Below are 24,460 nucleotides of genomic sequence, written 5' to 3'. Positions count from 1 at the left end.
CAGGATGTACTTGAGTAGAACCAAGTAAACCATCAACCTTTTTATTTAGAAGTTCTACCTGGTTTGACAGAATAGTAACCGAATCGACATTATAAACGCCTGCTGTTTTAGTTGGCTTAGTCCTCATGACTTGCCACTGATAGTTATTCAGTGACATCTCTTCAATAAATCCGTAAGCCTCTTTAGGTGTTTTGTTGTTGATGGTTCCCCCGACTGCTGGATCAATCATTTGCTTTTTCAAGGGGTTCACACCATTGTAGAATGTTTGGACTTGCAACCATAGAGGTAATTCATGGTGAGGACACCTTCGCAGTAGGTCATTGTATCTCTCCCATGCATCGTAAAGAGTTTCTAAGTCCATCTGCACAAATGAAGAGATACCATTAGGTAATTTGGCTGTTTTAGCTGGCGGGAAATATTTTAATAGAAATTTTTTAGTCATTTGTTCCCAAGTAGCCACTGTTTAGCTTTGTTCCTCAATGAAAAAGAGAATAACAGAAGACAAATGGCATCGTCAGAAACTCTATTAATTTTAAATGTATCGCAGAATTCCAGGAAATTTGCCAAGTGAGTGTTTGGATCCTCATCCTGCAAACCATCAAACTGAACAAATTGTTGTATCATTTGAATTGTGTTAGGTTTCAGTTCAAAATTATTTGCAGCAATAGCAGGTCTAACTATGCTTGACTCAGCTCCTGTTAAAGTAGGTTTAGCATAATCATACATAGTATGCGGAGTAGGATTCTGATTAATAGAAATCGCAAGAGGTAGCGGATTTTCTTGGTTTTCAGCCATCTCCTTGGTTATGGTTGAAGTATCGCCCTCTTGCTCGTTCTCTGTGTATCTTAGGCTTCGCCTTATTTCTCTTTAATTTCTGTGAGCTGTGCGATCGATTTCTTCATCAAAAAGTAGTGGTCCTGACGGGTTACTTCTAGTCATAAACTATAAAAACCTGTTAAGAGAAAGAAAAAAGTAAATTAATAAATAATAAAAAATAAAAATAAAATTGTAAGAAAAATAAATGGCTAAAGAGCGTTCCTAATATCTTAGTTCCTCGGCAATGGCGCCAAAAACTTGATCGCGTGATTTCGTGATAGGTTTTAAATATTTATAATTAATCGTTCTTGAAACTAACTATTATCGCGATGTAGGCAAGTGTACCTATCGAACAGTAGTATAGTTTTAGCAAGATTGGATTGTCAAACCCAAAGGAACTAAAAGTACTAGTAATGACTATCTTTTTATTATCTAGCCTAAGAATAAAGAGGTTTTGTTTTAACTAACTAATTATCTAAACTAAGAATTCACAGAGAATACAATTGGGGAATTTCTTTTGGGAAAATCAATTGAATTAAGACAATACCTAAGGAAAAATCCACCTAGACTATACTTGTTATTCTGGCTCCGAATCGGATGATTTATTCATTTAACTTGTTCTGTAGAGATCCCTAAGTTATGTTATTATCCCTATTCAAAACTAAGAACGTCTAATCCCTAGATTGAATAATTGAGACCTTTCTCTAATTAACACCTTAGGGTTGCATTAACTCGATTTATGGATCCCCTTATTAGGTTTCACCCTAATCTGGCAAAATCTTGTCACCTTATGTCTAGGCGCGCAAACAACTCCGCTTAATTATGACAAATGTACTCTTAGGCAGGGTCTATTCCTCCTCTGAATAAGAGCTTATCTTGAATCAGTATCCTGGGATATCAAAACAAGAATTAAGAACACATAATTAAGAACAAGTTAAATATTTATCATACAATTCAGAAAATAATAACAAGATTCGTCTTAGGTTTCATTCCCCTTAGTTATTTAGGGGTTTTAGTTCATAACTAAATAAGAAAACATATCAGAATAATAAAGAATACAAAACATAAAGAAAACCCAAAACTCCTGAAGGGGAAATTGAGGAGAGATCTTTAGTCTTGATGGTGAATCCGGCTTTTGAGATGGATCAATCGGCTTCCTTGGAGTAATTCCTTACTTCCTATTCTGTGTGCTTCCCTTTCTTCCTTCTCTAGGGTGTATTTATAGGCTTTGGAATGCCTAAGAGCCCTCAAAATTAGCCTTTTTCGAATTGGACTAAACTTGGGCTCGATAGGGACACGCCTATGTGACACGCCAGTGTGCGATTACTTCAGGCCGTGCTCGAGCCTGTCAAATTGACACGGCCGTGTGGTCTGCCCGTGTGAGGAGGTTCAGGCCGTGTTGATTTCGTACTTTGGCCCATTTTCTCCGTTTTTGGCCCGTTTCTCGTTCTTTTCGCTCTCCTATGCTCTCCTAAGTATAAAACATGAAATTAAAGCATTAGGAGCATCGAATTCACCAATTCTAATGAGAAATAATCCATGAAATACGTTAAACATGGGGTAAAAATATGTATAAATTACGGTTTATCAAGTATCCAAGATAATGGCATCGTGGTCAGAAATAGATTGAAGGATCACCTTAGTCTCAAAGAAGGGGAAACTAGCCACATCATTAGCAGACATTAAAAACGACCAAGTCTCTCCTTAACCAATGCAGTACTCTCCCTGTTATTAACCCAGGTAAACTATCCATTATCATTTTTCAAATCCACCAACGAGGGCTCATCAATGACTTCTCGAAAGTCCTCATAAGAGCACTTGGCTTTCTCCTACCCCCTATATTTCTGCATTATCGAGAGTGGCATTAAAATCACCCCCAATGATCCATTTCTCCTTAACAGACTTTCCAATCCTTCTTAGCATATTCCATGAGCATTGTCATTTGTTTGGTTCGGCATTTCCATAGAATCCCGTGAACCGAATGGGATTTTCATTCTCCATGTGGATTATCGAGTCAATATGGTTATTGGAATAAGTTTGAACTTCGACCTAATTACTTTCCTTCCACATCATGACAAGTCACCACTCTTGCCATTAGCATTAACAGCCAAGCAACCTTCCATTTTACACTTACTGTGAACAGAAGAGAATTTACTAGCAATGATTTTTGCTTCACAAAGGAAGATTATATCAGGTTCATTTGCAACGAGCAGTTACTTTAATTCATGAACTGTCGCAGGGTTTGTAATCCCACGATAGTTCCAACAGAGGATCTTCATTGGTTTTTTGCGCCCTACAAGACCATTTCTTCTAGAACGCTAAACTCGCCAGGACAGTGATAGAGCTTTTCCCTTTTTTGACTCCCTTGATGCATCAAGAAAGTGATAATATATTGGGAGAACCACGACCCGATCACCAGGAATCTAGCATTTTCTCAGAACAAAGAGTCTGCAATGTTAAACATAGCAAAGAGGAAAACAAAACAGTAGTATTCCAAAAAGAACCGACACTATCACCTAATCGTTTCAAAAGACTCAGCCACCATTAAACCCCATTCCCAATTTAAGAAAGAAAAAAACACGAAACACTGGAAACAAGAAGATGATGCAGAACACAACTCATAAACTAACAGTTTCTTGAAGAAGAACCGCAAGAAAACTTAGAAATCAGATGTCAAAATTTGAAAACTACAAGAAAAAAACAAAGTAGACAAAATGAGTAAAAACATGAATAATGACTGACTGAGAGAACCCGTCAGCAAGAAAGCCAGCAAAACAAACAGAGGAAAGCAAAAATAAACGAAAGACACACTAACCTTGGCAAAAAAATCAAAGCCACCAAGGATAAAACACAACAAGATAACAAGAGGGAGATCACCAGAAACCCAAAAAAACATGAGGCAGCCAAACCCAAATAGAAAACCAGCATCAATAACGCACGCAGCCTCGCATGTAAGAAAACAAACATAAACAAAACAAAACTTATAGAAACCTTAGGAATCCATGCAGCAACGACATGAAAAAGACGTAGAAGAGTCAAAGAAAAAATAATTTGAAACATTGTAGGACCCACAATCAATCGTAATAATCACGATCCCAAAGATAATCATAAAAAAAGAGAATCTGACCCACCCAAAATACCAAGAAAAAAAAGAAGAGATAAAACAGACTAAATCATCGTAAAGTCAAAAGCTAAAAACCTTGCGAGAAACGTCTTGTCCTTTAACAACAGTGTTAGAACCAATCATGTCACAATAGTAGCACCGTGCATTCACCGAGTGAAAACAATAAAGCAAATGAAAAACCATCAAACATTAACAAAGTTACCCGCTCAGAACACTTCAAACTGCCATAATATTCAAGAGAATAACGCAGACTCACAAACGAAAAACCAAGAAAGAAAATCGCCCAAATCTTGGAGAAAAACACGCTACGCTACCACCAGGAAACATTCCTACCAGGCGACGCTACTAGACAATAGTAAATAAGATATTCATGCCATGATATTTGGGTCATTCGTGTGTGAGCTAGTGTAAGACATGTCTGGGACATGCATCGGCCACATTATGAGAGCTAGTGTAAGACCATGTCTGGGACATGGCATCGGTATTGAGACGAGGGCTAGTGTAAGACATGTCTAGGACATGCAATGGCCTCGAGACGTAAGCCAGTGTATGACATGTCTGGGACATGCATCAGCTACGAAATGATAGTCAGTGTAAGACCATTATGGGACATGGCATTGACTTGAGATGTGAGCCAGTACATGACCGTGTCTAGGACATGGCATCGGCACCTTACATTATGCTTGAGGCTTATGTAATATCTGACAATATTCCGAATGGTTCAACAGTAAAAGTTATGTTTTTAAGCTAACAAGGAAAATATAACCGTGTTGTGAGTGGTACAGGTACCTAATTAGTACGTATGAGATATGAGCCCAATATATAATATGAGACTTGTATTGATGGTAATGAGTAAGTTATGCTTATGCCTACCTTGGTGTTATGAGGATGTTGATTATTGATAAATTGTTGTTGTATACTTACTTATATGCAACTTACTAAGTTGTTATGCTTACTCCCTTCCCTTTTCATTTCCTTATAGGGCTGCCTAACTAGCTCAAGGATCACTGGAAGTCAGAGATATCGATCACACTATCAACCGAAGCATTCAGTATAGATGGATTTATATTTTTGAATATGGCATGTATAGGACTTAGAACTTATTATTTTGTGTCATTAAGGTTTGGCCATATGTATTGGTTTGGGTTGGAAACCCTTCAATTTGTATTAAGCCTTGAACGATGGCTAACATTCATTTTGAATTTGTAAAAGATGCATTATCATGGTTGAATGAATGTCTATTGTGGCTGATTTGGTAATAGGAATTATGCTTGTTTTGGTATTGGTTGGTATTTGTATAGAACTACATATGTGAGGGTGGCAATGGGGCTTGGTAAATAGCCTTATATTGTCTACATGGGTAGGTACATGGGCGTGTGTCTAGATCGTGTGTGACACACGGTCTACCCCATGGGCGTGTATCTGGCCTTGTGTCCCCTGCACGTAGAAATTTTAAGTCAGTATGCATGATAATAAACACACGGACAGAGACACGGATAGAGACACGGCCATGTGTCTCGGCCATGTGAAGGGCACGGCCTAAGACACGGGTGTGTGCCTTGGCCATGTGATATTTTAGGGTTACTGATGTCAGAAACAAAATGTCCATGTTTTTGTACACGGGCTAGTACACGGGCGTGTTGTGGCCGTGTGAAAACCCCTGTAGGTGTGCATTTAAAATAAATTCCACACGAGGAGGACATGGGCGTGTCCCTATATTGCTTAGGCTGTGTGAGCCATATGGGCCATCAACACGACCATGTTGAATTGGCCACACGGGCGTGTGCCCCTTTCACAGGAGCGTGTACCCCTATGTCAAGTGACATTTTTCTATAGTTGGCAAAAGTACCCAAGTTGTTTTTGAGTGATTTATGATGTAAGTTTTGGGCCTTGAAGGCTCATATTATGGACATGTTGATAAGTTTGAGAGAGTTTTAAAATTGTCCAAGTCTTGGAGACTCAAAATTGGTTGTAAGCACGAGTTTAAGTGAGGTAACACCTCATATTCCATCGTAGTGTAGAATACAGGTATGAGGTGTTACATTTAGTGGTATCAGGGCTATGGTTTAGTCGGTTCTAAGACTAATCTGGTGAGTGTACGAGTCTAGCTATACAAGCCATAATTATATACTGATAGTGTGATGACTTCTAACGATTATAAATTGTATTTTCATATAGTAAATGGATCCTGATAGAGCTATGGTGGATGACGTGGAGAGTAACGCGTCAGCTCCCGCGGAGGAGACCGTGCCAGTTGAGAGTGCGCCCGTGACTATGAGCCAAGGCAGAGGGGCTAGGGAAGCCTATCTTCAAATGATGGATGCTTGGTACATGGAGTTCGTCCGTGCGAACCCAAACACTCTACCTCCTCCAATTTCTCAGTATGCCCCGATAGCTCCGCAAGGTGCGAACATGTTTAAGAGGGAGAAACCTCTAGTGGATAAGATTCAAAAATAATGGGCTGAGGAATTTCGGGCCAGTATAGATGATGGCCTAGAAGGAGCAGAGTTTTGGTTGAAAATACCATTAGGTTATTCGATGAACTATCGTGCACACCTGAAGAGTGTGTGAAGTGTGCAATGTCACTCCTACGGGATTCGGCGTATCAGTGGTGGAATACTCTCATGTCCATAGTACCAAGAGAGAGAATCACTTGGGAATTCTTCTAGGAAAAAATCTGAAAGAAGTTATTAGCCAGAGGTTCATAGACCTGAAAAGGAAGGAACTCCTAGAGTTGAAGCAAGGCAGTAGGACAGTGATAGAGTACGAACGAGAGTTTTTAAAACTCAAAAAATACGCATGGGAGTGCGTGTCCTCAAAAGCCACTATGTGCAAAAGGTTTGAGGATGGTTTAAATGAAGATATCCGAGTGTTTTTTGGGATTTTAGAGATAAGAGAGTTTGTAGTGCTAGTTGAGAGAGAATGCAAAACAAATGAGCTAGTAAAAGAAAGGAGGAAAGCTGCTATTGAGTCACGAAATTCAAAGAAGAGACAGATGAGGAAATCACATCAGTCATTGTCTAAAAGATCAAGAGAGTTTACTACCTGATCGAATGCTTCGATGGGGTTTTCCAATAGAAACAAGAACCGGCAGAACACAACTTCTAGAACTCAGACTACTTCTATAACGAGTGTCGATAGTGCTCGGCCAAATAAGCCAGAATGTTCGCAATGTGGTAGATTTCATTTCGGTGAGTGCCGAGGTAAAGAAAGATGGTATTTTAAATGTGGGTCATTGGACCATTTCATCCGAGACTGTCTCAATTTAGAAGAGAGAGAGAAAAAGTAAGAAGTAAAGGCAAGTAGTGCTCTATTAAGGGGTGGACCACAAAGGAACCCTGAAAGTGGGCCTAGTAGCAGGGGTGCACCAAGAGATGCTGTAGTGAGGTCTGAGGGTAGAGCACCTTCGAGGACTTACGTTATTCGTGCCCGTGAAGAGGCAGAGTCTCCCGACGTGATCACGGGTACCTTTTCTGTTCATGATATATCTGTTGTTGCTTTAATTGACCTGGGGTCGACCCACTCCTATATTTGTATGGAATTGATACCTCGTATAAGCATGATAGTAGAGTCAACTGAATTTGTGATAAAAGTGTCCAACCTCTTAAGAAAACATGTTTTTGTAGAGCAAGTGTGTAGAAATTGCCCTTTGGAAATTAGAGGTCATTGTTTTTTTGGCTAACTTGATGTTATTGCCGTTTAATGAATTTAATATAATCCTTGGAATGGATTGGTTGACTTCTCATAGTGTTGTAGTGGACTATGGGAGAAAAGTTATTGAGTTGAAATGTGAAGACGGAAATGTTCTTCGGGTTGTACCAGATGAGTTGGATGGTTTGCTTGTAATAGTAATGTCTTTGACTGCTAAGAAATATTTGAGAAAAGGATGTGAGGCATATCTCGCCTTTGTGTTGAACACTCAAGTGTCTGAGTCGAAGATTGAATCGGTACTAGTAGTTTGTGAATTTATAGATGTATTTCTGGAAGAATTGCCCGGATTACCTCCAGTGAGGGAAGTAGAGTTTGGAATCGAGTTGGTATCGGGCACGACAACTATTTCTATTGATCTGTATAGGATGGCTCCTACGGAATTGAAAGAGTTGAAGGTACAGTTACAAGAGTTAACGGATAAGGGATTTGCAAGACCAAGTTATTCACTGTGGGGCACCTCGGTAGTTTTTGTGAAAAAGAAAGATGGGTCGATGAGGTTATGTATTGACTATAGACAGCTCAACAAGGTAACAGTGAAGAACAAGTATCTTTTGGCAAGGATAGATGATTTATTCGACCAATTAAACGGAGCCACGGTGTTTTCCAAGATAGACTTGAGGTCTGATTATTATAAGTTGAGAGTTAAAGAGCAAGATGTACCAAAAACTACTTTTCGGATGAGATACGGGCATTATGAGTTCTTCGTCATGCCCTTTGGCTTGACTAATGCCCCGGCGGTGTTTATGGATTTGATGAACTACATTTTTCGACAGTATTTGGATAGGTTTGTAGTCGTTTTTATTGATGACATATTGATTTACTCGCGTGATGAGGGTGAACACGTGGAGCATTTGAGAATTTTGTTACAGACCTTGAGAGACAAGAAATTGTATGCTAAGTTCAGTAAGAGTGAATTTTGTCTTAAAAAGGTAGGATTTCTAGGACACATTGTGTCAGGTGATGGGATTAGAGTTGACCCAAGCAAGATCTCGGCTATTGTTGAGTTGAGACCACTGAGGAATGTGATTGAGGTTTGAAGCTTTTTGGGATTGGCCAAATATTATAGACAGTCTGTAAATGGATTCTCTATGATAACTACGTCGATGACTAGGCTGCTGCAAAAAGATGTCATGTTTGAATGGACAGAAAAGTGCCAATAGGGTTTCGAGAAATTAAAGGCTATGTTGACTGAAGCCCTAGTGTTAGTGCAACCTGAGTCGGGAAAGGAGTTTGTTATATATAGCGATGCCTCCTTGAATGGTTTGGGGTGTGTGCTTATGCAAGAAGGCAAGGTTGTAGCCTATGCCTCAAGACAACTTAAGCCACAAGAGACAAATTACCCGACCCATGACTTGGAACTAGCAACTATAGTGTTCGCATTAAAGATTTGGAGACACCATTTGTACGGTGTGAAATGTCGAGTATTCACCGATCATAAGAGTATTAAGTACTTGATGACTCAAAAGGAGTTGAACCTACGACAATGACAATGGTTAGAGCTATAAAAGGATTATGAGTTGATTATCGACTACCACTAGGGAAGGGCAAATGTGGTTGCCGATGCATTGAGTAGAAAATCATTATTTGCGTTGAGAGCATTGAATGCCAATTTGGCATTGTTAGATGATGGTTTAGTTCTGGAAAAGTTGAGAACTAGACTGATGTTTCTGCAAGAAATCCGTGAAGTCTAGAGCAATGACAAAGATTTACGAGTTAAGAGAACTCAGTGTGAGTCGGGGATTGAATCAGATTTTTGGATTAACACCGATGGATGTCTAATGTTCAAAGATAGAGTTTGTGCACCCAAGGACAATTATCTTATTCAGAAGATTCTACAAGAAGCGCATAGTGGTTGTTTGTCCTGTAACACCCCAAACCCGGCCTAGACGTTATGGCCAAATCTGACGTGCCACATTGAAGTTAAAAATCCATGTCTCGTTTTAGTATTTTATAAACCGTCTTTTTTAAGCTAACAAAGCGAATGGAAGCTGGGCACCAGGTAGGAATCCGTAACAGAGGAGGTGAGCCATGAAGGCTGCTTAAGTACCAAGCTCTTGATTGGATCCAATCCTAGACATGCCCACAACCGTTGCCACATTTTGGTGCGATGTTAGGTTTTGAGAAAAACGTGGAATTCATGTAAGTAGATATTTTTGATAAACCGATTAATTGTATCATTGCGTTATTTTGAAAACAATTATCATTTTGGAAACGTGCCCTAAGTCTAACCCATTTTGGATTGTTATCAGTAAAATATAGGGTATAAAATAAAATAATCCCAGAAAAATAATTATTGCAATTATTGCAATTAAAAGAAACAAAAACAGTAGTGTGGTCATCTCTGAGTCCCTCGCAGCTCCAAACCATCTAAGCTTAGGGATTACCTGCACAGTTAGAAACGGGGTGAGTTTACGAAAACTCAGTGTGTAATCCCCAACAACAAACAAATAGTGAATAACACAGTGTCAGTATAATTTGGGCCAAAGCCCTATTCAGTAACAGTACAGTCTGGGCCTTAGCCCTTAAACAGTAGCAATATGGGCCTAAGCCCTAATTCAGTCTCGACATATACTGGGCCGAAGCCTTTTCATAAATCATATCACTGGGCTGAAGCCTTTTCATAAATCATATCACTGGCCGAAGCCTTTACTGTAAGCGGTATGGCCCATAGGCCCATTTCAATATCACATGTAATATCAATGAACGTATGCAAGCCCATTTGGGGAGACTACTCAACCCACCATCCGCTACTCTCCACCCGTACCAACCAACACACCATGTGGGGAATAACTCAACCCACCCAACCAAACTCTCCACTAGCAGCATAGCTGCTTTATCATATAACTGGAGGCCTAGCCTCTTTTAATAACTGGGGCAAAGCCCTTTATGATAAACTGGGGCAAAGCCCTTTTCGGTAAACTGGGGCAGAGCCCTTTTAGCACTTCCTCCATCAATATAACCCATATCCCATGCAATATGTCATGTATGCAGAATGTCATGCCCATATTTGAATCAAACAATCACAGTCAAGTCATTCATGTCACCAACATATATTCACAATCAAATCCGTCAACCACACAGTCCAAGTCAGTCACTTGCCCACAAGGGCAAAACAGTCATTTTTCATATTATAAGGGTATTTTTGTAATTTTACCAAAAATCAGGGTTTTCCATGTTCATTACAATTGTCAATATTTTCGAGTGTTTAAACAATGATCTTTAACCCACTTTATCAAATTCGGGCTTTTGGGCCCAAAACCCCTAATGGGCCCTACGAATGCTGATTTAGCCCACTAAGCCTGCTTAACCCAAATTTTACAACAATACTAACCGTGTTAACATGCAACTTTTCCAAATTCCATTTTCTATCAATTTTACCCAAATGGGCCCCAAAGCCCATGTGGCCCAATTCCTGCCCATTGAGGCCCAACTTACCATCGTGCACAAAATTGAGTTCTTACCTGTTCCATCGATCCAAACACTGATCTTATAGTATTTATCGCATCTATACCCACACGCAACATTACAAGTTCCCGAAATGCCGGTATTTTAGCATTTCGGCTTCTCAACAGATATTAATCTAAGCTACTACGAGGGTTAGTACACGCCTGTTATGGGTTGAAGTTGAAACGTTTCCATAATCAATCACCTGCGATAACCACCACCTGTCACTCAAACTTAACTAATCCAATATCAATATATGTAAATCCTAAGCACATCAGTCATACGGAACATAAAGGCGTATTCCTCATTTTACCATATAAGGGTATTACGGTCACTTTACCCTACAGGGGCTTTACGGTTTTTTTACATATTAAGGGTATTTTAGTCATTTCATCCTACAAGGGTGTTTTGGTAAATCTACAAACCAAGGGTATTTCAGTAATTTTGTAAACCAATGGTATTTCTATAATTTTTAGAAAGTCAAGGATATTTCTATAATTTTGTAAATCAGGGGTATTTTGGTAATTTTACAAATTGAGGGTATTTCGGTAATTTCACAAACCAGTGGTATTTCGGTAATTTCACAAACCAGTGGTATTTCGGTAATTTTACAAACTAGGGGTATTTTGGTAATTTTACAAACTAGGGGTATTTTGGTAATTCTATCCTACAGGGGTATTTTAGTAATTTCATAATCAAGGGTAAAATGGTAATTTTATAAATTGAGGGTAAAATGGTAATTCTACAAATCGAGGGCATTTCAGTAATTTGGTAAACTAAAGTATTCTAAATAGGGATAACAATACGAATGGGCCTAAAGCCTATTCTCGGCCCAAATGGGCCCACACGCTCGTGTGGCCCTTTTAGCCCAAATCTAGCCACAAATATGATATTCACCTAGCCTAGTCCAATATTTACTACACAATCAAACAACTTATCCAATTGGGCCCGTAGGCCCATTAGGCCCACATGACCCTTTTCGGCCGATCGCGACCCGAAGTAGCCATCCTACAACTAGAGTAGCGATAAAATACACACCTGATAGGAGACTGGAGTTAATCCACGCTCTGAGCACTCTTAGCCGACGCCCAACCCAAACGAGCACGCCATACAGCGAAAGGGATCAGCCAAGAAAGGTACCCTTACTCTCCTCAAGGTTCCCTCTATTTAAAGCCAGCTTCGCAACCACTCTTATGTTAGCTTTCCAATGTGGGATCCCTCCAACATCAGAGTTTAAATTCAACACCAACTCTTGCCGCCCCCTGTTAGCAAAATAAATGCTCATTGCTTGCCATGGGATTCGAACCCATGCCTCCTCTTAAATGCTCCACACGCTACTTGCCACTAAGCCACAAGGCTTTTTGTGTCATATTTTATCCCCAATTAATTATAAGGTCTAAAGGCCAAAGTCCAGGTTCCCTTAAAAAAAAACCAAAATAAATTGCAAGAGCCAAGGCTTGAACCCAGGCTCCCATACAACCTTAATGACGCCACAACCACTAGACTACATGCTTCCTTGTGTCATCTATTCAACACAATAATTTAAAAGCCCTCATCCAAGCATCCAGATTTTTTTTCTCTTAATACCAAAATTTTTGCTAAAGCCCAAGTTTGAACCCAAGATTTCTCTAACACTTCTCAGGGCCATTAACCACCAAAGCAGACATTTAATTGTGTCATTTCATTGCACAATTAAATACCTATTTACAACCTCTTTACGGACCTGTACTCAAGGCCCAATACTTATAGGCCCAAATTCGGGGTGTTACATGTCCGTCCACTAGGTAGTGTGAAAATGTACAATGACTTGAGGAAAGTGTACTAGTGGTCGGGGATGAAAAGAGACATTTCAGAGTTCGTTTCCAAATGTCTAGTGTGTCAGCAAGTAAAGGCTGAACACTAAGTACCTTCAGGTCTACTTCATCCTATAACGATCCTCGAGTGGAAGTGGGATTGGATTACCATGGATTTCGTGACGGGTTTTCCATTAACCCCAAAGAAAAAGGATGCTGTTTGGGTTATTGTGGATAGGCTAACAAAGTCTGCACAGTTCATACTAGTGTGTACCACTATTCCCTTGAGAGATTGGCTGACTTGTATATTTCCGAGATTGTGAGACTACACGGGATACCCTTATCGATTGTTTCGAATAGGGATCTGAGATTTACCTCGAGGTTTTAGAAAAAGTTACAAGAGGCTTTGGGGACTAAGTTGAGTTTTAGCACGTCATTTCACCTGCAAACCGACAGTCAGTCGAAAAGAGTGATTTAGATTTTAGAAGATATGTTGCAGTGTTGTGTTCTCGAATTTCAAGGTAGTTGGGAAAAGTACTTGCCATTGGTTGAATTTGCTTATAACAACAGTTATCAAACAAGTTTGAAGATGACGCCTTATTAAGCTTTGTATGGGTGAAAGTGTCGAACGCCCTTATATTAGACTGAGCTTAGAGGGAGTCAGATTCATGGGGTCGATTTAGTCAAGGAGACTGAAGAGAAAGTTAAAGTGATTTGTGACTGCTTGAAGGCCGCCTCGGATAGACAGAAATCCTGCGCGGATTTGAAACGAAAGGAAATTGAGTTTCAAGTAGGTGATAAGGTATTTTAAAAGTATCTCCGTAGAGGAAAGTCCTCAAATTTGGTAGAAAAGGCAAGTTGAGTCCTCGTTTCATAGGACCTTATGTAGTTGCCGAGAGAGTAGGGCCAGTTGCCTACCAATTGGATTTACCACCAGAATTGCAAAAGATTCACGATGTGTTTCATATGTCCATGCTATGTCGATATAGATCAGACCCTTCGCATGTAATTACACCATCAGAGGTCGAGATTCATCTGGATATGACTTATGGTGAAGATCCAGTCAAGATTTTAGCTCGAGAAATCAAACAGTTAAGAAATAAGAGTATAGCACTTGTGAAAGTTTTGTGGCATAGACATGGAGTTGAGGAAGCCACATGGGAACTCGAGGAGACTATGAGGGATCAGTACCTGAACTTATTCGTTGGTAAGATTTTTGAGGACGAAAATCCCTAAGGGGGAGAAATGTAACAACCTGATTTTGGGGACTAGTCAGAATAGTGGTCTCGAGACCACAAATCTGAAGTCAAAGAAATTATTTTGTTATTAATATAGAGTCATAGCATATTTATAATAGTGCATGAAAAAAATTGGTAAACTAATTTTAACGTTTGTGAGCTCAATTGCGAAAAAGGACTAAATTACATAAAGTGCAAAATCTTGAATTGATAGCTAAAGGTGTTATTTTATTAGAGAATCAAAATTGGGGGATTTTAAAGGACAATTAGACCCTTTTATAGGAGTATAACCGGCTATAGAGTCAAAGAGGAGACAAAATTTTCAAATTTGGTGAGTTAGGTGGCTTATTTTTGACTAAAATAGAAATAAATAAAGGAAGGATGATATCATCCCTTTTTCATCTTCTTTCTCTACCAAAAATCAGCCATTATAGGGGGTTTGAAAGTTTAAAATTTTCAGCAACTTGAAGCACTCACAAGTAAGTGATTTCCATGTCCTTTGTTGATGATTTTTGTACTTTTGAGACCCTTGAAGCATGAGCTTTCAAATGAGGGGTCTATTTTGCAAAATGGTTGAAAGTATAGGGTTTTTCCATGAGAGCATCTAGGGTGGTTTCTAAAATTTTATGGAAGAATATGAGTCTTGGGTGTGATATAAACAACTTTTGTGAAAGGTGTTAGCATGAAAACACTTAAAGGGACCATTTTGCATAAGTTGTAAAATAGATAATAAATGTGTGAAATAGTGGGATTTTGGAGTTGCTATAAGAGTCAATGAGGTTCGGCTAGTCTTGAGAAATAAATAAATTTGATAAAAATCGATTTTCAAGGCTAAGGGTAAAATAGTCATTTTTCCAAGGTCTAGGGGCAAAATGGTCATTTTACCAAAGAAGTGAATTTTCGATTGCTTAATTTTATTTAGTGATTAAATAAGTGTATTTTGCTATTATAGATTAAGAAATATCAAATTCGAACCTAGACCGAGGGAAACCTAAGCAAATCGACTAAATCGACTAGTTGCCACATTTTGTAATCCGAGGTAAGTTGTATGTAGATAATACAACTACATTGTTAATTATATGTGCTTGAATTATTAAAACATAAATTGCTTGATTGTGAAATTCAAAATGTATAATGATAAATGAGATAGTAGAATTTTCGTTGGAACCTTAGGAAGTAAATCGGATATCTATGCCATGATATTTGGGTTCATTCGTGTGTGAGCTAGTGTAAGACATGTCTGGGACATGCATCGGCCACATTATGAGAGCTGGTGTAAGACCATATCTGGGACATGGCATCAGTATGGAGACGAGGGCTAGTGTAAGACATGTCTGGGACATGCAACGGGCTCGAGATGTAAGCCAGTGTAAGACATGTTTGGGACATGCATCGGCTACGAGATGATAGTCAGTGTAAGACCATGTATGGGACATGGAGTCGACTTGAGATATGAGCCAGTATTATACCGTGTCTAGGACATGGCATTGGCACCTTACCCTATGCTTGAGGGTTATGTAATATCCAATAATATTCCGAATGGTTCAACGGTAAAAGTTATGTTCTTAAGCTAACGAGGAAAATATAACCGTGTTGTGAATGGTACAGGTACCTAATTGGTACGTATGAGATATGAGCCCAATATATAATATGTGACTTGTATTGATGGTAATGATTAAGTTATGCTTATGCCTACCTTGGTGTTATGAGCATGTTGATTATTGATAAATTGTTGTTGTATACTTACTTATATGCAACTTACTATGCTATTATGCTTACTCTCTTCCCTTTTCATTTCCTTATAGGGCTGCCTAGCTAGCTCAAGGATCACCAGAAGTTAGAGATATCGATCACACTATCAGCCAAAGCATTTGGTATAGTTGGATTTATATTTTTGAATATGGCATGTATAGGACTTAGACTTTATTATTTTATGTCATTGAGGTTTGGCTTGGTTTAGGCTGGAAACCCTTCAATTTGTATTAAGCCTTGAACGATGGCTAACATTCATTTTGAATTATAAAAGATGCATTATCATGGTTGAATGAATGTTTATTGTGGCTAATTTGGGTAATATAAATTATGCTTGTTTTGGTATTGGTTGGTATTTGTATAGAACTACATATGTAAGAGTGGCAATGGGGCTTGGTAAATAGCCTTATATTGTCCACACGAGTAGGCACATAGGTGTATGTCTAGACTGTGTGTGACATACGGTCTACCCCATAGGCGTGTGGTCTGGCCGTGTGACCCCTACACGTAAAAATATTAAGTTAGTATGCATGATAATAAGCACACGGGCAGAGACACGACCATGTGTCTCAGCCGTGTGAAGGGCACGACCTAGCACACAGGCGTGTGCCTTAACCGTGTGACATTTTAGGGTTGCTGATGTCAGAAACAGAATGTCCATTTTTTTACACGGGCTAGTACACGGGCGTGTCATGGTCGTGTAATGGACAGGAGCTAGGCACACGGGCGTGTGCCAGGCCGTGTGAAAACCCCTGTAGGTGTGCATTTAAAATAAATTCCATACGAGTGGAGGACACGGGCGTGTCCCTATATTACTTTGGCCGTTTGAGCCACATGGGCCATCAACACAACCTTTTTGAATTGGCTACACAGGCGTGTTCCCCTTTCACACGGGCGTGTACCCCTATGTTAAGTGACATTTTTCTATAGTTGGCAAAAGTACCTGAATTGGTTCCGAATGATTTACGATGTGTGTTTTGGGCCTCAAAGGCCAATATTATGGACATTTTTGATAAGTTTGAGAGATTTTAAATTTGTCCAAGTCTTGGAGACTTGAAATTGGTTGTAAGCACGAGTTTAAGTGAGGTAACACCTTGTATTACATCGCGGTGTAGAATACAGGTATGGGGTGTTACATTCCAAATAAACAAGAATATAATGAAACAATAATCTTAATCAAAATCATATTATGGGAATTACAACTAATTCAATATTCACCCAAATGATTCCAAACCAAAGATTATTAGCTCATAGGTTGGGCAATGAAATCCAAAATTAAATCATTCAGCAAAATTTCTCAAGTTTTACGAATAACAGAATTTAAAACCAAGAAAATAGAACAAAGGCAGGACTGCAGGAAGTTCTTGCTGCACTTCAACTTCTTATCGAGACTCTATGCAGATCTGTAATAACCCTAGCCCATCTCTGTCACCGGATTAGGGTTATGGAGTGTTACTAAACAATCAGAACAGTTAAACATTATATCATACAATATTATAATAATATCATAAACCATTTATTCTTAAGCACAATGTCCCTAAATCGAACCCTCGAGGCTCTAAAAATAACTTAGAAACAATTTGGGACCAATTTGAAATAGTTTAGAAAGTTTAAGAAAAGATGCAAAGTTTGCCAAACAGGGGTCACACGGTTGTGTCCCTCACACAGCTGAGACACAAGCCCGTGTCTCAGGCCGTGTAACAATCGAACTAGGGACACATAGCCGTGTCCCAGCCTGTGTCCTCACCCGTGGAACTCTCTAAGTAGGGTCATACAATAGTGTCACATGCCTGTGTACCAGGCCGTGTAACTCTCTGAGTTTCCCTACATGCCCGTGTGCCAGGCCGTGTGTTAGGCTATGTAACTTACTGACTTGCACCCTAGAGAACTCATCAAATGACACACGGCCGTGTGTCTCACACGGCTGAGTCACACGCCCGTGTCTTAGGCCGTGTGGACCCAAAATGAACCTTAAACAACAAGTTTACCAATTTAAGCTTACTTGGTCTCTAAGTAATCCTACTAGGCATAAGACTTATTGAAAGTGACATTAAACAAGCTAAAAACATGCTAAATCAACCATCCTAAGTGCCTAACCAATGTATCCTCATTGATACCATAAGTATATACAATTTTACAATAAAAAGAATTGTCATCCAATGTTAAATCACACCATCTAACATTCAACTAATATGCCAAACATAGGCTCCTCATTCACAACATTCCAATCACACTTACCATGAACTTGCACTTAAACATCTTACCTTATTCACATATATCATATAAGTTGACTATTTGCACTTAAGATTATATTTTAATCTTTTACATATCAATACAATAGTAATGACATACAAGCCTATTACATGCCATATAATTCAAAATGAACATTCCAAAAACTATCGAAAATGAGTGGATAGTGTGACTTGACTGCCGATCTGACTGTCCAACCTTCAAAGTATCTGCAAGAATAGAAAATAACACAAGCAAGCTCATTGAAGCTTAGTAAGTTCGATGTACTAAAACGATAAATCTTACCGAATTAAGTACAACAAATCAAATAATAATATTACAACCATATGTGTTCCATGTCATCCACAATCTTAAGCGGTGAATTGCAAAATTTGATTCAAAACTCAATACATGACAAAACCATCAAATCACAAACAAGTTACCTTACCAAGATTTACAATCTGATGAATGGCTTACAGATGTAAGTACATTGATATTCCAACCGAAACACACTAGATGCTCATAAGAGCTAATCCAACCGAAACACACCAGATGCTCATAAGAGTTGGTCCACCCGATAACACACCAATGGCTCTAAAGAGCTAGTCTAATCAAAATCACACAAAACAGGGAGTATAACACAAGAGTTCGCAAAAAATGCTGAACCTCGATCTAGTCGAGAAATATATATATATATCAATCCACAACAATCTCCACTCCAATCCCCCATAACACACCATATCTCAATTGTACTCTATCCCTCGTTCTATCCGATCCAAATATTGAAATTCAATAACATTTCTCAAATAACCTTACATCATCTGTAAACAAATATATCTACTATACCATTTTATATCATTCAACATTTCATATAAATGCTAAATTTTAAATCGCACGAACTTACTTGGACTGAATTGTAGTAGTTGTAGAAGTTTAAGGACTAATTCATGATTTTTTCCTTTTCCATGAATATCAATAGGGTCTTGATCTAAAATGTAAAATTTCTCATTATTAGCTTACATTTCACCTCCCAATTCACTTTACATTTTATACCCTTTTATTTTTTGAATTCACACAATTACCCCTATCTTTTACAACTTTTGCAATTTAGTCAAATTAACAGTTTTCTCAAGTCAACATTTCAGAAAAATATACTAGGCCCTTAAACAGTCCCTACTAAACATCAAATTTACTATCAAACCCTAAAAGTTTTACATTTTCACAAGTTAAATCCCTTAATCAAAATCTAACAAAAATCACTTCACAAAATCATCAAATAACACAATCAAAGCTTCAAATACATAATTATCATAAAAAACATTCAAGACTCATCAATGGAAACTTCTAAATTTTTTAACAAATTCAAAAACAAAGGTACGGGCTAGTTGGACCTAGTTGCAACGATCTCAAAAATATAAAAATTACAAGAAATAGGTGAGAATTGAGCTCACATGCACAAGGATGAAGAAACCGAAGCTTAAAGCTCTCTCGAATGGTGGTTTCGGTAAGGATTGAAGAAAAATGAATCAGAAATGTCTAATTTTTCAATTTGTGTTGTCTAATTGTCTAATTTTTAATTTATTTACTATTATGCCATTAACATATAATATTCTATCATTTTTAATTCTAATTGTCATCCCATCACATTAATTAAGGCTTAATTACCACATAGATCCTCTCTCAATAACTACTTAAGTCATTTGATCACCAAAATGCATTAATTAACAAGTTTTGTACCTTTTACAATTTAGTCTTTTTTCTTAAATTAGCTACCTAAACGATAAAATTTCCTAATCAAAATTTAATATGACTTTAATGACTCTATAAATATTTTATAAATAATACGTATGATCGACACAACAAAAATTTGTGGTCCTGAAACAACTTTTCCGTCACCATTGAAAATCTGTCTATTACAAGAATCTAAGGCAAATGTCTCTTCCCCTTGTTCGCGTATGTGATCTCCCATTTTTAACTGGTACCCTCTTTTTCCCTTCTTAATTACTCTACAGGGTTTTCTTATAGAGATAGTAACCACTCTCTTTCCTTTCTTTTCTCATCACAATCCATATATTTTCTTCTCTTCTCTCTCTTCCTTTTATAGGGTAGATCCGTCCCTTTCAGCACACATATTTTACTCATCTTTTTCAGGGTGATTTATCTGGCACAGGTACAACTGGCTAAGAGTGACGTGGATTGAGTGTTGCATCATCTTCCTAGAATTGTCGTAGCATTTCTATTGGCAATTTATCCCACCATTTGCTGAGGCAATGTTTTATCTCATTCGTTCACTTTTCCTCTTTCACTTTTCCTTCTTCTTGCTTCTTTCATCCTACCTGCACCTTCTACTAAAGACTACCAAACGTCTTTCTAGCAATTAAAAGTAACATAAATTTACAGTTAAAACATAATCCAAGCTTTATTATGTAACGCCCTTGTAATAAGTCTAAAATACAAACATATTTTCTTAATTACAAGCAAATACTTCAGTGAAGATGCTTGAAATATAACTCTTTTCAAGAGTTATCACAGCCCCAAACCTGAATTATTGCTTGTCCTCAAGAAAATATGTATGAGTATGCACGAATGTAGGTATGCATGAATTTTCCAAAACATTACAATCACCAAATATACCACTGGACAATCTAAAATTTATTTTTCACCTCTATTCTCAGCAGCCTTCTAAATAAAGAAAAATTGGTTCGAGTTCTATAGATTTGTTTAGCAAATGAAATGCATAAAATGTTTCCTAAAAATAAAAGCTCCTAAATAATTATGTAATTATGGCTATAGCAGACCTCTCCTAATATATTTAAAATATCTTTCCTCTAAATTCAATTTCATTATTCTCACTTATTCAAGATTTTAATAACAATTATTTTTTTCTATAGGGAATTCATCTTGTCACATAATTTCTTTGCTTGACAATCTCAATGGAGCAAACACTAGGCTTCCAGATATTTCATCATGTCACAATTTGTATGGAATTCACTCATAAAACTAGCTTTTAACTAAAAAGATGGATGGGGCAAACAACTTCCTCTTTAGCGACTCAATCTAACACTTCAATGGAGTGTCCTTAAATTATTATTAACTTTCTTTTTTATCAATCTTCTTTGAACTAATTTTTTTGATTAATAATATGATGGAGCAAACAAAACATTACTGACCTACTTAATAAATTCAAACATTGGAGTGCAAACTGTTGCTAAGATATTCCTTATCATTTACAAACAAATTTTTGAATTTGGATCAAGAAATTCAAGATGCATTAAAAGAGTCCTACTACAAACTTAATTGCATTGATACCCAAGTATTTCTACTTTTAAGAATCAATTTTTAGACAACTATCCTAAGCTAAAAAGACCTAACTACTAAAATAATTTTCTAAATTCATCAAAGAATTCTTATCCTCATCGAATATCCTAGACAAAAAATATACTTAGCGAAGCCTGGTAATTGTTTGGCAATTGTATGTCATGGCAAAGAAAATGGCAAGAAAATAAGTATTAACATACATATCTAATGCAACCTATATGCACAACACGCCCTCAAACCTAAAGGATGCATTATCCTCAATGCATAAAAATAAAAAATGTTAGATATCAAAACACATATTTACAAATATGGAAATGCAATAAAGAAAAAAATGAATGCATGAATGAGAAATAAAAGCTTGGACAGAAAATTTGTTACTCTTGATTTGGTGATCGGTAGTTTAACGTCACAGCAATAATGTGCAAGTGTACACTCTCGATGCAAGTACAGTAGATAGATGTGAGTTTGTCGGATATCGATCCCACAAGTATGGTAGTCTTTTTTCTATTAATGTTAGTTAATAACTAGATAAAAACCAGATAAATTGTGAGAATAGTTGTCGATGCAATACTTCAAAATAATAAAATAAAATATGATAGAAATAAATTGGGATCCTCAACATGAATCTTTAGCAAAATACTAAGTGCTTATAAGGTATAAGAGATAGGTGATTATCAAAGCAATAAAGTTTAATATATATCTTACCCAGCGTCACTCCTCTACTTAATCCAAGACTTAAACCTACATACTAACTCTACCTTCCAATGATGGCAATACGACAATATTAAAAACAAGTGGACTAAATTCCTCTAATCCTCACTCAACTTCCGTTAAAATGCTTGTTGACTCGAACTGCCATTGCACTTTCCAGTGTCAGTGACTGCAATAACACTTCTGTGTACAAAAACATTCAAACCCCAAGATTAAACAATAAAAGCAAGATTGAATAAAATAACATTTCAGAAAGAATTTATGTGTACTTCCATACAAATAGAAAACAGAGAATAATCACCAACATTTAGAAAGAAATAAGAAAGAATCAAGTGGGGAATACTATTCCTAGAAATCTCGGCTGAATCTCTCTATTCCCTCTTGTCTTGCACTTAGGTCTCCTCGTCAAAATCTAGTTTGCATCTGGTTTTCATGTTGGCTCATTAGTGAGAGGCTTAAGCTACCATAGCCGCAAGCCTCAAGGTAGGATGATGAAGATGATGATTTGAAAAATATCTCTCTTTCTTCTCACTGCCACATTTTATGCCCTCATCCAATAGTACAGGTGTCATTTCCCAAAATGATTATGTCCTTGTACTTACAGGTTGGTTATACCAGATTGGATAGCTCACGCAATTTTAGTTCTTATCCGGAAAGCTGTCAAGTGCGGCGACAATTCTGGATGCAATCTGGAATTTATTCATGCAACGACATTAATTCAAAAAGATAGCCAAATTAAGGATAAAATAAGCTAGGATTCGTTGAGTTATAAAATACAATTTACTAAACTGAAAATGCTCAAATGTATGCTAAGGATAACTAAATGGAAACAATTTAACCAATAAGTAAGGGGGAAAACCTATGTTCTTTCTAGTGCTATCACACCCTCAAACTTGATTTTTTACTTGTCCTCAAGTAAAACAGAAACTAGCAAGGCTACATAAAATATTACTAAGGTAAATGATCATTCTAGCAACTTAAACCCTCTAAATTCCCAATGGATGAGTCACATTCAGATGAAAGAATATTGCACCGACAATTCATAAGCATGAATGAATAAGGTTGCAACTTCATCAATGCTAGCATCATGCTTCAAACCCTAAGTTCTATCTACCATTACATCATTTATTGTACAATACTAATTATACATTTTTCTGGAATAAGGGATATCATTGCATTACTGTACCCTTAATCCTCAGAAGTAACGGTGGGGTCCAACAAACCCCAAGGAGTACGTAATTGCACCGACATACACTCATGCAGTGACAACCTTTGGCTAGATTGATTTTTCTAATGCTTGTATTGGAGTGTTCCCTTTTTAACATTCCATACTACACCCACTTTGAAGTGTCTCTAATTTATAACTATATATACATATATAAGCAGCTGCAAAAAGTAGATTCATTCAAAATTTAAAGAATGATAGCAGTCATCCATTACTAATGCAACCTAATCCATTCATCAATGAATTGAAGCTGCAACCTTCTATCAAATTTATCCAACTCATTCATTGATAATTTACATGATTCAAGAATTAAGCATCGAATGTAACAAAAAAATTGAACAATTTTCATTAACTATAATTAAACCTTGCATGCTTCATTTTCGAAAACAAAAAATTTTGAAATATGGGTGCGTTTTCAAGCCCCATGTGTATTCCGCCATACTTAAAGTTTGCATTGTCCCTAATGAACTAACATAAAAATGTAATGACAATAAAAAATATGCAATGAAAATGTATACTTATCAAAATAAAACTTACAACTATATGCAATGCATGAATACTATAACTAAAGCTTAAAATAAACTAAACTCAGTTATCCGCAGTTGTCGATGTAGCTGCATGATGTTTCTTTCTCCTCCTTCTGTCATCTTTTATCCTTGGAGCACTTTCTTTTCTTTTCTTTGGGCTTTGCACAATCTTCAGATTGCTCCTCAGTTATCAAATCTACCCCGGCATCGTTGACTACTTCCTATGTAGGAGAGGCCATCTGGAGTGGTCCAGTGTAGACCACTGTTGCCAATGAATTGCATTACTCCTCACTGGTTACCTTAGTAACTTTCGCCGGTTTCACTTTAGCTCACTCCAAATTATCAATATTTGTACCCATAGACTCGGATGCAGTGACAGTCTTTTCAACATAATCTTCTTCTTCTTTTTCTTTCTTATTTTCAGTAACTTCTTCTTCTTCAGCAACAACTTTCTTATTTTCAGTAAATTCTTCTTCTTCAGCAACAACTTCCTCTTTTGCAGCAGTAACTTCCTTATCAAAAATAGTGTCCTCTTGATAAAAAAAATACCACCTTCTAACAAGCTATCAATA

At 37.5% G+C, this 24,460-nt stretch overlaps 1 non-coding gene across 1 annotated transcript; it reads left to right on the top strand.

The window, feature by feature from the left end:
- The first annotated feature begins 287 nt into the window (after positions 1–287).
- On the top strand, positions 288–393 carry LOC121210199 (small nucleolar RNA R71). Its single transcript, XR_005905324.1, has one exon. It is a non-coding gene; the product is annotated as a small nucleolar RNA R71 (small nucleolar RNA).
- Positions 394–24,460: the final 24,067 nt, after the last annotated feature.

Source organism: Gossypium hirsutum, chromosome A11 (assembly GCF_007990345.1).
Source record: "Gossypium hirsutum isolate 1008001.06 chromosome A11, Gossypium_hirsutum_v2.1, whole genome shotgun sequence".
Taxonomy (NCBI): Eukaryota; Viridiplantae; Streptophyta; class Magnoliopsida; order Malvales; family Malvaceae; genus Gossypium; species Gossypium hirsutum.
This window is presented reverse-complemented; position numbering and strand designations above follow the sequence as displayed.